The 11,469-nt window shown below is 45.4% G+C and overlaps 1 protein-coding gene across 2 annotated transcripts in view; it reads right to left on the minus strand.

Moving 5' to 3' along the window:
• The window catches only part of tjap1 (tight junction associated protein 1 (peripheral)), a 49,962-nt gene extending 44,452 nt beyond the window's left edge, over nucleotides 1-5,510 (minus strand). For both annotated transcript variants that reach the window (XM_075473352.1, XM_075473343.1), the window contains exon 1: nucleotides 5,171-5,510. The gene's annotated coding sequence lies outside the window, so the exon portion shown is untranslated. The remainder of the gene's footprint in view (nucleotides 1-5,170) is intronic.
• Nucleotides 5,511-11,469: the final 5,959 nt, after the last annotated feature.

Below are 11,469 nucleotides of genomic sequence, written 5' to 3' on the forward strand. Positions count from 1 at the left end.
ATTAGCTTAAAAACCTCTTCAAATGAAAAAAAAAGCTTTTTTAATGTGAAATATGACTCAAAACAATATGTTTTCAAGACTTTTTCACTTAAGAAGATATTCAAAATGTATAACAAGTCCCTATATCTGGCTGAAATGGTACTTGTTAGGCAGTTGTGTCTTATATTAGACCCTCCAGAAAAACGCGGGCTAAAATCCTTGATCTTGCGGGCTAAAATCCTGGATTTTGCGATTGAATATGCGGGGTTTTTTAATGATTTTATGCCGTGAAATTGCGAGAAGTTGCGGAAACTTGCGAATTATGCAAAAAGTTGTGAATTATGCAAAGTTGCAAAATATGCTGCTACTGAATGAAAAAGAGTCATTTTAAAGACCTCCTATGATAAACAAGCATACTGGAACCAAGTTACTTCACAGAAGGTTTTTTTATTTTAACAACTTGAGCAGTTTCACAATACATACACACGCACACGCGCGCGCACACACACACACACACACACACACACTTCTCGGTCTCATTCTGTTTCATTTATTCTTTAATTGGCCAATTTCAAGCTTGTACGCTACTCTCCTGGTTTCTGGTAGCCCTCACAAGGGTTTTGGAGGCTGATGCCTCGGTGAACGTCAGCTGTCCGGCTTTGGCTTTCCTTTCCGCAGCTGCAGAAAGCATTTTCAAATGTTTCGCGCTGGTAAAGTGGCACGTCACCGATGATTTTCTTTTATGCTCCAACACACAGTTGCACGGGGTGCAGAATAGTTTCCCCCCGCTTTCGTGCAAGGCATCGGGGTACTGGTTTGCCCGGCCTTTGGCAGTAATATGCGTCGGTAGGTGAGATCGATTAGCTTTTTTCATTTTGTCTCTCGTTAATTTTCGACATTTTCTCTTCCCAACTTTATGCAGAAAAGTGCGGAGATTGTGAAATCAAGCGAGTCCTGCATATTTCGCATATTTTGCGCGGAAAATGTGATTATTGCGGTGAATATGTGGCTTTTTTGAAAAATATTGACCCCCGCATAACCAGCGGTATTTTGCTGATTTTGCAATAAAATCAGCGATAGCAAAATCGCGTTTTTCTGGAGGGTCTATTATATTAAGTGTAATGAGATACTCAATGAGACAAATATACTTGGTAAGATTTAGATTTTTTCCAGTGTATATGCTCCCTTTGGGTCAGATATTGCAGAACTTTAACATCAATTATCACAGTTATGCAGATGATACACAACTTTATGTGTCTCTGTCACCATGGCGACTGCAGCCCAGCAGACGTACTGTGTCAGTGTCTGGAGGAAGTAAACACCTGGGCCCTCATTTATCAAGCGTTCTTAGGAACAGATCTGTGCGTAAAGCATGCGTGCGATCGTTCCTGAGCAAAGTGTGGGATTTATGAACATGTACTTGAACTTAGAAATGTGCCTAAATCTACGCACAGCTTTGACCATGCTTACGCACATTGCCTAGTGGTAGAATTACGAAACTGCAAATGGTGTTGATCGCTGCACAGGGGAATATTACAATGTTCATTCAATTGTTGCATTACAGTATGTCTGACGGCATTTGGGTCCGCGTAGCCTCTGCAATTCCAAAGCACGGTGCATTAGACCTACCTGGCGTTCATTGCATTTCATTCAGAGTGTAACAATAATTGTTTCACCAGAAGACCTGACAATAATCAGCCTAGTTTAATTGATATGGGTATAAAAGGCACACGTAGGACATGCCATTCAGAACGCAACATGGCCCATCTTGCATTGCTTGAGGATCTGGAAAACCGTGCGCTACAGAGGGAGCACGTGTTTAGGGAGCGTGCAGATTTATTGGCAGAAAGTAGTGAGTGGCTTCTAAGCAGGTGCTGTCCACTCTGGGCTTTTTTGGCTACAGGTACGTTTCAGCGCGAGGTAGGAGATCGATGCGGCATTTCTCAGCCGTCCATGAGCCGAATTCTGCCCACAGTGTTGGATGCGATTATTTCTTTGGCCCCGACTTACATTCGCTTCCCTTATGGGGGTCCACGCCAGGCAGACATTAAGCGAGGGTTTTATGGTATCGCGCAGTTCCCCAACGTCATAGGAGCAATAGACTGCACTCACGTCGCACTAAAAGCACCATCACAGCACGAATACAACCTCGTGAATTGGAAGGGGAAGCACTCCATTAATGTACAGCTTATATGCGACAGTGATATGCTGCTTCTCAATGTCGTTGCCCGATGGCCAGGGGGGACGCACGATTCCTTTATTTTGCAGAACAGCTCCGTGGGCCTTCGTTTACAAGAAGGAGCTGTTGAAGATGGATGGCTTATTGGTGAGTGTTGCGCAGCATGTTTGCAACATTGGTTATATGTATGGTCAGTGTTCGAACTACGGGGGGACTCGGGGGATCCGAGACCCCCTGAAACTGACATGAGACCCCCCGAAAACATGATTTGGGAAATGTTGGGGGGGGTCTCTAAAATATTGGCAAAATGTGATTTCCCCTGATGAGTTATGATTGCAGACGCGATGCGTGTGGGGGTGTGGAGCCTGTGTGCGTAATTGGCATAAAGCTGTGCTGTCCGCCGCGTATGATTCTGTATTGCTTCTCATGTGTTTTCTAGATCCGCGCTCTGAGTCAAGCGCAAGCAAGCAAGCAAGTTCCGGTGGCTTTTAAAGGGAATGTTGGTGCCATATATGGTTCCTTGGGGGCGTTCCATGATGCAAATTAGTCTGATCGTGCCCGTGCAAGGTGAACTGGCAGGTGTGGTATTTATCATTGCAGATTACCTACCGGTGTGCGTACGACCTGTCTAAGAACGTTTGATGAATGCTGATTTTTTTGTACTTGGGCACATTCTAAATTTCACTCATACGACAGGATTTAGAAGGGATTCTACGCACTAATGATGAATGAGGGCCCTGGATGAGAGAGAATTTTCTACAATTAAATGAAGACCAAAGATCATTCTGTTTGGCAGCAAAGAGAAGAGGGTCAGCGTTGGTAAATATCTTGAGACTCGGGACCTTACAATCACTGAGCGAGTTGGTAACCTTGGAGTGTTGATAGACTCAGATCTGACTTTCAGCAGCCACATCAAAGCTGTCACCAAGGCAGCTTTTTACCATCTCAGAAACATCAACAGAATTAAAGGTTTCCAGGAGAAACTCATCCATGCATTCATCTCCAGCAGACTCCATCACTGTAACGCTCTTTTAACTGGACTTCCCACAAAGAGCATTAAACATCTGCAGCTCATCCAGAACGCTGCTGCTGGAGTTTTAACCCGGACTAAGAGATCTGAACACATCACAGCAGCTTTAAAATCTTTACTCTGGCTTCCAGTCAGTCACAGAATAGATTTTAAAAGCCTGACGGTTTACAATCTGTGATCTGTTCAGAGAATATAAAGCCAGCAGAGCTCTTAGATCCAAGGACTCAGGTCAGCTGGTCCAGTCCAGAGTCCAGACTAAACATGGAGAAGCAGCATTTAGCTGTTATGCTGCAAACAAGTGGAACAAACTGCCAGTGGAGATTAAACTTTCACCAAATGGAGACATTTTAAATCCAGGTTAAAAACATTTCTGTTCTCATGCATCTATGCATGAAATATCTTTGAACTCATCTTGACTGTTTTTAAATTCATTTAAATGATTTTATTTGTATGGGCGAATTATAAAGGCGTCATTTATAAAAGGCGAACTCGCCATTTATAAAGGCGAAGAGTCATTTATAAAGGCAAACTCGCCATTTATAAAGGCAAACTCGCCATTTATAAAGGCGAACTCGCCATTTATAAAGGTAAACTCGCCATTTATAAAGGCGAAGAGTCATTTATAAAGGCGAACTCGCCATTTATAAAGGTAAACTCGCCATTTATAAAGGCGAAGAGTCATTTATAAAGGCAAACTCGCCATTTATAAAGGCGAAGAGTAATTTTTAAAGACGAACTCGCCATTTATAAAGGCGAAGAGTCATTTATATAGCCTTTATATATTTTAATGCTTCTTCCACTCCCTGCTGCAAAGCTTTTATTTAATGTAAAGCACTTTGAACTTTGTACATGAAATGTGCTACAAATAAACTTGATTTGATCAATCAGAGGAAGCTGGGACGTCCCACGGTGACTTGGACGCATTGTGCAGGCGACCTCCGGCCATCAGCTGGACGACAGGACTGAGTTCTGCAGAACCGGGTCAGTTTTATTAAATACGTTTGCATTCAGTCTGGTTCTGACCCAGTTTAACACGCCCCGAAACCTTCAGTTTAAACCAACAACTGGGCCAGCTGAGAGAATCACTCTGTGGTTCTGGTTCTGCCCAGGCAGCCCTATGAGGAGCCTCGGCTCTTTTCAGTTCAGTCACTGTGTTCTGATTAGTCAGGACTTTTAGCAGGAACCAGCTGGTTCTGTGGACACTGACCTCCTTCACTCTTAATGACCGAGCTCCATCATATCTTAAAGATCTCATTGTAAGATATTTTCCTAACAGAACCTTCGTTCCCAAACTGCAGGTTTATTTGAGGTTCCCAGAGTTTCTAAAAGTAGAGTTCCCCCCCCCCCCGGTTCTGCCAGAGGTTTCTTCCTGTTCAAAGGGAGTCGTTTCTCTCCACAGTCGCCTCAGGCACGCTCAGGCCGGGAGATTGGACCGAAAAAGAAAAAAAACTTTCAGTGCAATCTGTTGGTTTCCTTAGCTAGGAAACTGTTTTTGAATTGGCTCTATATGAACGAATTGGATTATTTTGTGAATAATTATGATTACAATTAATTGAATTCCAATTGGCTTGAATTGGACTTTATTATCTAAGTGCTTTTAGATGACATTTGTTGTATTTGGCGCTATTTAAATAAAAATGAATATAATTGAACTTGGTCCTGCAGGTCTGTCGGCCTCTGATTGGCTGAGGGGTGCAGGTGTGTTCCCGGGCTCCCCTGCTGCCCTCAGTGCTGACTGACAGGCTGTTGGGGCACAAACACAGTCCGGTTCCGTCCAGCACACCGGACCGAACCGGACCGAACCGGACCGGACCAGGCCGTCCCTAAACACCGTTCAAACACCGCCATCCCACCTGCTCGGACCGGCCCAGTTCAACAACAAGTTGCCCCCCTGCCATCCCAAACCCAGAACCAACCACACCGAACCACCCTCCCCGCCGGCCCCTCACCGGTCCGGAACCAGCCCCCCCGCTACAGCTCACCTGAAGGCCGGTCAGCGCGGCGCGGTGCGGGGAGACTCCTCAGCCAGCTCCCGGAGAGCGGAGAGGACAGAAACTTTATCCGGAGCTCCGGTCTGCTCCTCCGGCGGGGAGGGAGGGAGAGAGGGAGGGGGGTGAGGCGGCTCCGAGGTGATCCGAGGCCCGGGAGGAGCAATGAGGTCCGGCTGTGCGGGCCGGCGGGCCGGGCGGAAAAGCGGCGGCAGCGGGAGGAGAGGAGTCCGACCGAGAAGCTCCGTTAGACGGCAGAGAATCCGCTCAGAGCCGCTCAGAGAAAGTTGATCCGCTAACCTGCTCAGCTGTCGCCATCTTTACCCGCGGGGCACGATGGGTAATCCTCAGGAATCCCGGTCCCGCCTTTAAGCCCCCACTTTACGTCCTGCGTGCTGACGTCACACACTGGATATACCCTTCGGAGCTGCGCAGGAAATGTGGAGAGATGGACTTCAACAGTTCAAAGAGATCCAGCTGTTATGAGCTGGGCTGGACAGAACCTTACAGAACAAAACTGTCACAACCAAGAACCCAGAACCGACAGCAGAACTTTACAGAACAAAAATGTCACAACCAAGGAACCAGAACCAACAGCAGAACTTTACAGAACAAAACTGTCACAACGAAGAACCCAGAACCAACAGCAGAACTTTACAGAACAAAACTGTCACAACGAAGAAACCAGAACCGACAGCAGAACCTTACAGAACAAAACTGTCACTACCAAGGAACCAGAACCAACAGCAGAACCTTCCAGAACAAAACTGTCACAACCAAGAAACCAGAACCGACAGCAGAACTTTACAGAACAAAACTGTCACAACCAAGAAACCAGAACCGACAGCAGAACTTTACAGAACAAAACTGTGACAACAAAGAACCCAGAACCGACAGCAGAACTTTACAGAACAAAGCTGTCACAACCAAGAACCCAGAACCGACAGCAGAACTTTACAGAACAAAACTGTCACAACCAAGAACCCAGAACCGACAGCAGAACTTTACAGAACAAAACTGTCACAACCAAGAAACCAGAACCGACAGCAGAACTTTACAGAACAAAACTGTCACAACCAAGAAACCAGAACCGACAGCAGAACCTTACAGAACAAAACTGTCACAACCAAGAACCCAGAACCAACAGCAGAACTTTACAGAACAAAACTGTCACAACCAAGAAACCAGAACCGACAGCAGAACCTTACAGAACAAAACTGTGACAACAAAGAACCCAGAACCGACAGCAGAACCTTACAGAACAAAACTGTCACAACCAAGAACCCAGAACCGACTGCAGAACTTTACAGAACAAAACTGTGACAACAAAGAACCCAGAACCGACAGCAGAACTTTACAGAACAAAACTGTCACAACCAAGAACCCGGAACCGACAGCAGAACTTTACAGAACAAAACTGTCACAACCAAGAACCCAGAACCGACAGCAGAACTTTACAGAACAAAACTGTCACAACCAAGAACCCAGAACCGACAGCAGAACCTTACAGAACAAAACTGTAACAACCAAGAACCCAGAACCGACAGCAGAACCTTACAGAACAAAACTGTCACAACGAAGAACCCAGAACCGACAGCAGAACTTTACAGAACAAAACTGTCACAACCAAGAACCCAGAACCGACAGCAGAACCTTACAGAACAAAACTGTCACAACGAAGAACCCAGAACTGACAGCAGAACCTTACAGAACAAAACTGTAACAACCAAGAACCCAGAACCGACAGCAGAACTTTACAGAACAAAACTGTCACAACGAAGAACCCAGAACCGACAGCAGAACTTTACAGAACAAAACTGTCACAACGAAGAACCCAGAACCGACAGCAGAACTTTACAGAACAAAACTGTCACAACGAAGAACCCACAACCGACAGCAGAACTTTACAGAACAAAACTGTCACAACCAAGAACCCAGAACCGACAGCAGAACCTTCCAGAACAAAACTGTAACAACGAAGAACCCAGAACCGACAGCAGAACTTTACAGAACAAAACTGTCACAACGAAGAACCCAGAACCGACAGCAGAACTTTACAGAACAAAACTGTCACAACGAAGAACCCACAACCGACAGCAGAACTTTACAGAACAAAACTGTCACAACCAAGAACCCAGAACCGACAGCAGAACCTTCCAGAACAAAACTGTAACAACGAAGAACCCAGCAGCGACAGCAGAACTTTACAGAACAAAACTGTCACAACCAAGAACCCAGAACCGACAGCAGAACCTTACAGAACAAAACTGTCACAACCAAGAACCCAGAACCGACAGCAGAACCTTACAGAACAAAACTGTCACATCGAAGAACCCAGAACCGACAGCAGAGCCTTCCAGAACAAAACTGTCACAACGAAGAACCCAGAACCGACAGCAGAACCTTACAGAACAAAACTGTCACAACCAAGAACCCGGAACCGACAGCAGAACCTTCCAGAATAAAACTGTCACAACCAAGAACCCAGAACAGACAGGAGAACTTTACAGAACAAATCTGTCACAACGAAGAACCCAGAACCGACAGCAGAACTTCACAGAACAAGACTGTCACAACCAAGAACCCAGAACCGATAACAGAACCTTCCAGAACCAAACTGTCACAACGAAGAACCCAGAACCGATAGCAGAACCTTCCAGAACCAAACTGTCACAACGAAGAACCCAGAACCGACAGCAGAACTTTCCAGAACCAAACTGTCACAACGAAGAACCCAGAACCAAAAGCAGAACTTTACAGAACAAAACTGTTACAACCAATAACCCAGAACCGACAGGAGAACTTTACAGAACAAAACTGTCACAACCAAGAACCCAGAACCGATAACAGAACCTTCCAGAACCAAACTGTCACAACGAAGAACCCAGAACCGATAGCAGAACCTTCCAGAACCAAACTGTCACAACGAAGAACCCAGAACCGACAGCAGAACTTTCCAGAACCAAACTGTCACAACGAAGAACCCAGAACCGACAGCAGAACTTTCCAGAACCAAACTGTCACAACGAAGAACCCAGAACCGACAGCAGAACTTTACAGAACAACACTGTCACAACAAAGAACCCAGAACCAACAGCAGAACCTTCCAGAATAAAACTGTCACAACCAAGAAACCAGAACGACAGCAGAACTTTACAGAACAAAACTGTCACAACCAAGAAACCAGAACCGACAGCAGAACCTTACAGAACAAAACTGTCACAACCAAGAACCCAGAACCGACAGCAGAACTTTACAGAACAAAACTGTGACAACAAAGAACCCAGAACCGACAGCAGAACTTTACAGAACAAAACTGTCACAACCAAGAACCCAGAACCGACAGCAGAACTTTACAGAACAAAGCTGTCACAACCAAGAACCCAGAACCGACAGCAGAACTTTACAGAACAAAACTGTCACAACCAAGAACCCAGAACCGACAGCAGAACCTTACAGAACAAAACTGTCACAACGAAGAACCCAGAACCGACAGCAGAACCTTACAGAACAAAACTGTAACAACCAAGAACCCAGAACCGACAGCAGAACTTTACAGAACAAAACTGTCACAACCAAGAACCCATAACCGACAGCAGAACTTTACAGAACAAAACTGTCACAACCAAGAACCCAGAACCGACAGCAGAACTTTACAGAACAAAACTGTAACAACGAAGAACCCAGAACCGACAGCAGAACTTTACAGAACAAAACTGTCACAACCAAGAACCCAGAACCGACAGCAGAACCTTACAGAACAAAACCGTCACAACGAAGAACCCAGAACCGACAGCAGAACCTTCCAGAACAAAACTGTAACAACGAAGAACCCAGCAGCGACAGCAGAACTTTACAGAACAAAACTGTCACAACGAAGAACCCAGAACCGAAAGCAGAACCTTACAGAACAAAACTGTCACAACCAAGAACCCAGAACCGACAGCAGAACCTTACAGAACAAAACTGTCACAACCAATAACCCAGAACCGACAGCAGAACCTTACAGAACAAAACTGTCACAACAAAGAACCCATAACCGACAGCAGAACCTTACAGAACAAAACTGTCACAACGAAGAACCCAGAACCGACAGCAGAGCCTTCCAGAACAAAACTGTCACAACCAAGAACCCAGAACCGACAGCAGAACCTTACAGAACAAAACTGTCACAACGAAGAACCCAGAACCGACAGCAGAGCCTTCCAGAACAAAACTGTCACAACCAAGAACCCAGAACCAACAGCAGAACTTTACAGAACAAAACTGTCACAACCAAGAACCCGGAACCGACAGCAGAACCTTCCAGAATAAAACTGTCACAACCAAGAACCCAGAACAGACAGGAGAACTTTACAGAACAAATCTGTCACAACGAAGAACCCAGAACCGACAGCAGAACTTCACAGAACAAAACTGTGACAACAAAGAACCCAGAACCGACAGCAGAACTTTACAGAACAAAACTGTCACAACCAAGAACCCAGAACCGACAGCAGAACTTTACAGAACAAAGCTGTCACAACCAAGAACCCAGAACCAAAAGCAGAACTTTACAGAACAAAACTGTTACAACCAATAACCCAGAACCGACAGGAGAACTTTACAGAACAAAACTGTCACAACCAAGAACCCAAAACCGACAACAGAACCTTCCAGAACCAAACTGTCACAACGAAGAACCCAGAACCGACAGCAGAACTTTACAGAACCAAACTGTCACAACGAAGAACCCAGAACCGACAGCAGAACTTTACAGAACAACACTGTCACAACAAAGAACCCAGAACCGACAGCAGAGCCTTCCAGAACAAAACTGTCACAACGAAGAACCCAGAACCGACAGCAGAACCTTACAGAACAAAACTGTCACAACCAAGAACCCGGAACCGACAGCAGAACCTTCCAGAATAAAACTGTCACAACCAAGAACCCAGAACAGACAGGAGAACTTTACAGAACAAATCTGTCACAACGAAGAACCCAGAACCGACAGCAGAACTTCACAGAACAAGACTGTCACAACCAAGAACCCAGAACCAAAAGCAGAGCTTTACAGAACAAAACTGTTACAACCAATAACCCAGAACCGACAGGAGAACTTTACAGAACAAAACTGTCACAACCAAGAACCCAGAACCGACAACAGAACTTTCCAGAACCAAACTGTCACAACGAAGAACCCAGAACCGATAGCAGAACCTTCCAGAACCAAACTGTCACAACGAAGAACCCAGAACCGACAGCAGAACTTTCCAGAACCAAACTGTCACAACGAAGAACCCAGAACCGACAGCAGAACTTTACAGAACAACACTGTCACAACAAAGAACCCAGAACCAACAGCAGAACCTTCCAGAATAAAACTGTCACAACCAAGAAACCAGAACCGACAGCAGAACTTTACAGAACAAAACTGTCACAACCAAGAAACCAGAACCGACAGCAGAACCTTACAGAACAAAACTGTCACAACCAAGAACCCAAAACCGACAGCAGAACTTTACAGAACAAAACTGTGACAACAAAGAACCCAGAACCGACAGCAGAACTTTACAGAACAAAACTGTCACAACCAAGAACCCAGAACCGACAGCAGAACCTTACAGAACAAAACCGTCACAACGAAGAACCCAGAACCGACAGCAGAGCCTTCCAGAACAAAACTGTAACAACGAAGAACCCAGCAGCGACAGCAGAACTTTACAGAACAAAACTGTCACAACGAAGAACCCAGAACCGACAGCAGAACTTTACAGAACAAAACTGTCACAACCAAGAACCCAGAACCGACAGCAGAACTTTACAGAACAAAACTGTCACAACGAAGAACCCAGAACCGACAGCAGAACTTTACAGAACAAAACTGTCACAACGAAGAACCCAGAACCGACAGCAGAACTTTACAGAACAAAACTGTCACAACCAAGAACCCAGAACCGACAGCAGAACCTTACAGAACAAAACCGTCACAACGAAGAACCCAGAACCGACAGCAGAACCTTCCAGAACAAAACTGTAACAACGAAGAACCCAGCAGCGACAGCAGAACTTTACAGAACAAAACTGTCACAACGAAGAACCCAGAACCGACAGCAGAACCTTACAGAACAAAACTGTCACAACCAAGAATCCAGAACCGACAGCAGAACCTTACAGAACAAAACTGTCACAACCAAGAACCCAGAACCGACAGCAGAGCCTTCCAGAACAAAACTGTCACAACCAAGAACCCAGAACCGACAGCAGAACCTTCCAGAACAAAACTGTCACAACGAAGAACCCAGAACCGA

The sequence above is a fragment of the Odontesthes bonariensis genome, chromosome 2 (genome assembly GCF_027942865.1).
Source record: "Odontesthes bonariensis isolate fOdoBon6 chromosome 2, fOdoBon6.hap1, whole genome shotgun sequence".
Classification (NCBI taxonomy): Eukaryota; Metazoa; Chordata; class Actinopteri; order Atheriniformes; family Atherinopsidae; genus Odontesthes; species Odontesthes bonariensis.